Source organism: Falco cherrug, chromosome 1, assembly GCF_023634085.1.
Source record: "Falco cherrug isolate bFalChe1 chromosome 1, bFalChe1.pri, whole genome shotgun sequence".
In the NCBI taxonomy this organism is placed as follows: Eukaryota; Metazoa; Chordata; class Aves; order Falconiformes; family Falconidae; genus Falco; species Falco cherrug.
The window spans coordinates 82900506-82905627 of NC_073697.1; positions in this window are offsets into that span (position 1 = coordinate 82900506).

Consider the following 5122-nt stretch of genomic DNA (forward strand, 5'->3'; position numbering starts at 1 on the left):
ATAATAAGCAGCTGCTTAATACCATTGTTTCATGGAATCAGAGTGAATGAAGTCTGATTAAAACAAAAAGGACAAAGGGAAATGCGTTCTGCAAGTTATTACTTGTTAGCAAATGTTCTCATTTCTCCAGGTTTCTCATTCTGAGTTCACAAAGGAAGCAAGCTGCAGCAGTTGCAAAAAATATTTAAGATAGAGTGGTACGGGGTGAACAGTGAAAGGGAACACTAGCAAGGCTTGGGTGTCTGTTTTGATCCCACCTCTGCAGTTGTTTTGTCTCGTGCTTTTTACTTTTAACCTGTCAAATCCCATCCTAATCCAAGATGAAGTTGTGTGTATATATATTTATATAAAAGGGTGTGTGTGTATATATAAAAGTAAGTTTTAGTGAGGTTTTTTTTCTTTTCCTTCAATGACCTTTAGATGTAGTAATTCTTCCTGTGTTGCTGGGACTTCTGGAAAGAATCATTTGCTCTATGCATATATATTATATAGTGTTTACCATGTGATAGCAACTTCTGAAATGCAAGTAATAATTGTTAGGAATGTAAAGTCCTTTAGGACATGCTCAATGACTTTTCTCTCCCTCCGCGGTAATGCTGGAATTGGTGCTTTCTAGGCACACGTCAGGTAAGTGGCCACACAAGGACATGCAATGAGGAGAGGTTACGGTGGAAAGGGAAAAAGGAAAAGGACATTTTGGCTTTCGCACAGTATGTGATTCCCACAGAGGAGAATGAAATTGTTTAGAACACATTACAGGAATATATGTAGAAGTAAAAAAAATACATTTGAGCAATACATTTAAGCTGAGTGTCAGGAGACCTTTTCAGTGTTAGAGATGAAATAGTTTCCCAGGGATGATATCCCCATCTCGGATACCAGGAGCCACATTGTACAGTGTTGCCTGATGGAGCACAAACAATGCTCAGAGGTGCCTTTCAGTTACGAAACTCTGCTCAAATCTGCGTGAAGCATTTGCTCTCTGATCAATGAATTTAATGGCAGTAACGATACACTTTTTGTAATTAAAAGAACTGAAACTAGTTCAGTGAAGACAAAAGCACTTCTATTACAATAGATAGAAAACAATAATATCCTACATCTACAACCTAGGTATCTCTAGTCAGAATTCTGCTGTAGAATCTTAATATCCAGCTGGTGCTGACAGTTGTTGAGATGCCTTTACTAAGCTGCTGTTCTGAAGAGCTGCATGGCCAAAAGCTGATTTCTTTGAGACATCTGGGGAGAATAATAATATGTCTCCCTTTTTTTTATTGCTGCTATCTTTTTTGGATGATCATAATACAAAATTTTCATTAGTAAAATCCGTAGTCTTAGCTACACTATATAGGAAGAACATACGGAGGTGAGACTATTACCTATTGATGTACTTGCTTAAAAATTCTCATTTTTATGTCAGCAAAGGCAGTGATGTAGTGAAGATACTGAATAAAACATCTTTGGAATATTTCTAAATAATTATAGTAGCAAGTCAATTAATGACCTTTCAATGAGATTTCTGAATCATTGACACATTATTTCTTAACATGTGCATTTTAGAAAAGACAAATCCTGAATTTTCTTGGTCAGTTTGACTTGTAGGAGCATAAAAGTTAGTGTTAATCTGAGTTTACAACTGTTTAAAGAATAGGCTATTCAGTTATATCATTGAAAGGATATTAATTTTTTTTAAACTATAAAGGAGGATCTTAACATTTGGAAAATTTAGTGAGTGCTAAATGAACTTAGTGTGTGGTGACCTACCTTAATGCCTATTAATGATGAGGGAGAGAAAGAATCTGGCTCATAAATTCTCTGCTGCAAAGGGCGTGTTTGTATTATGTTTGTGTATAGGCACAATGAAAGTTCTACTGAGAATGTCTCACAATACTTTTTTCCTCCTCTGAATTTGCCTATGAAAAGCGTAGTTCAACTCAATGAAATCTTTGAGTTGAATGGTACTAATTAAATGCTATAAGGTATCAAATACTTCTCTCTAGTCACAATTCCAGATGTCCATTAAGAATATGCTGTTCTCCAATTGAACACAAAACTTTCCACAGCAGCTTTATCTTAAAATATATTTTAAAATCATTGATGCCATTCTCTTTTAACAATCTTATTTGTATTTTTACTGCACCATTAAATTTACATGTTACTAATTTTGCTGTCTATAGAATCTTGCATTTAGGCATTGCAAACTTTGCTAAACAACCATTATTTCACATTTAAGGACAGTTTGGGTGCTAACTTTAAACTAGTAAAACAGATGACATACTTGATATCAGCCATTAAATGAAACTGTTTCAAGCTGCAAGCCTTTATTGGGATCTAATGCTATTTGGAAGTGAAGGACTCTTTCCATATTTGTTTTTAGAGTTTTCTTTAATTAAAATGAAGAATGTATATGGGTATTGCAACTAAAGGAATGCTAGATTCTAGGGGGCAGTGAGTAACGGTAAATATCAGATCTCTAAGGCAGTTTTCAGGTAAGATAGTTTTTGGTATGTGACATACCTAGAGGAAAGTTTCAGGAAACCTATTTAAAATATTTATTCTAATGAGAGGAGCATTATGAATAAAAAACAGACTGACTAACTTTGTTTTATTTTAGGAGGAGCATTATTTGTGCTTTAAATAATTTTGCAAAGTCAGACTCAGTAGCCTCTCATTCCTAGTTCTGCCAAACCAATACCAAGAAAGGCTTGGAATCACATCGTTATTGCCAGGAATAAACACATTATTAGCAAAATGAATGGCATGGTAATTGCAGAATGCTATATATATATTTGCAAATTAGTTAGAATATGCATCAGGGAAGATACAAGGACTTCCTCCTTCTTGTTTGTAGATCTTGCACAAAATGGTCCATCAGCTGATTTTACTCTGGAATTCATCCGTATTACAACTGTTCAGAATTCACAAAAAAACAAATACATGCTATGCAACAGTTAGTGTTACAGGTGTCCATTTCTTCAAGTTAACAGGAAATGAGAAGAGAATACTCCTTTGAAATACTGTGGAGTATTTATTAGGGCTGTTTTATCTATAAAAATCCCAGGCTACACTTGTCCAGACTGTGAGTGTGCTCCCCTAAAGAGACTCTAGGTAAAAATAATATAATAAGAATACCAGAGTAAGAGCAGAGGTCTGTGCTCTGTCTGGTGGATGCTGCCATCTGCACCGTTCTCCTGGTAGTTACAGCTGGTAGGGACAGGGACAAAAAGACGATGGGCCAGAGGCCCCATGGCAGGCAGTGCAACAGCCCTGGGAGCCTGACCCACCCGCAGCCGGACTGGTGTGCAGGCCCTGGCGTGCGTGCTGCGCGTTAAGCCATCCAGGTGGCTCCTTTTCCCTGCCTTCTGTGGAAGGTCCTTAGCCTCAAGATCTCCTTTCCTGAATAGACTCTCGGGTAGGTGATGTGATTAGTTTCCACCTTGCAAAGACAACTGGCAATCCTTGCAGTTGCTTTTATTTACCCAAGGAACTTGGATCGGTTGGTGTGTTTGGTGGGTATCACTGAAAACAATAAAGAAAATAGTCAGAAATATGAGTTCAATTAAATTTGTTTTACACTGAGACCTACTGAACCAAAGTCAACTGGTAGCAGAGATTTGTCAGAAGTAAGATTACGTATGTAGAAATGCCTCTATTCCTTTTCTTGAGCACAGCATATATTCTGTCTGTTATGGGAAGCCACATATTCACTGTTTTTATCTACAATCTGAAAACAAATGACCTTGCCAGAGCAAGCTGGAGAAAAACAGTTTTTGAATCTCTAACCTTCCACTGCTAAAAATGATTTTGAATTGTCATGATAATGTCTTCATGAGGGACTCCCGAGTCTGAAAATGTCTAAATAGGATTTCAGACTATGGAATAGAACTGCTGAGGGAGAACAGAAAAATTGAAAGGTTGTGATTAAATGTGGTGGTGTTACTGCTTCTGCAGACAAGGCAAAACCTTTATTTTTTATTTTTACCTTTGGTCATGATCTTCACGGCAATAAGATTGCAGAAAATATCCCAAATGTGTCCTTTAAGATTCCATCTTCTGGGTGAAGCTGTTGAATGAAGAACAGCTGTTCTCATCCTAAGTGGGATGGATTGTTTCAAGTGAAATACAGTCTCTGGAAATAGTGTTCAAATGAAAAATGTACGCTATTGCCAACATCCTTGGTGCTTGATGTCTCTCCAAAAAGGAGGGCTACAGTTGCCTGTTGTGGCACTTCATTAAATACTTTGTTCTGATACAAGTCACCTGAGGAACACTTCAGAATTTGTTGTTCAGTTTCCTACTTCATTTATTCAAATATGTAAGAAATACAGTAGAAATCAGACATGAGTTCATTGCAAAATTTATGGTAAAATAACATCAGGACTGCATAATGAAATGGATCCCTGGCCTGAACGGTAGAGCTCTGAAAGAGAGGGACACTTACCCCAGTCTGCATTCACATCTTGCTATGTATTTTGTTGTATTTCTTCACTGAATTAAATTCCCACCCAGAAAATAATTTATCAAGGCACTTTTTTTAACTTGGTTTCATCTTTTCTATTGGAATTTTTTTTTTTTTTTTGAGTGAAATGATCTTTTCTGGACAGTTGTAATTAACTGTGCTTAAGTAGGCTTGAGGAACAGAGAGACTTTGTTTATACTAATTTCTGCTAAATTTTAGTGGGTAACATGGCATGGGTTTTGACGTTGTTTCTTTTGATTATTCCCTTATGGACTCTGTAATAAATTGTGAATGCTTTCAAGAGCATATGTTGGATTGACTGAATAGGAGTGAGTTTTATGCCGGTTAGCTAACTTCCCTTATTTCATTAACATGTAGAAATTTCCATTCTGTTCCTACACGTCTCAAATATATTTCAGTGCAAGAGTAGGTCAGTGCAAGAGTAGGTCACCAACTAACATTGCATTCTCTAGCATGGCCCTGCCCTTGCACACGCAGCAGTACAGGTTGCAAATGGGTGATCCCATGAGTGAGTTTGTAGAATAAAGACTCAAATAGATAATTTGAGCATGCTAGAGTGCCATTGCATGGCCTGCCTCAACACACTTTCACTGCTTTCTTCCTCATTTTCATCATGCCCTGCCTTGAGGGTCAAGATTAACT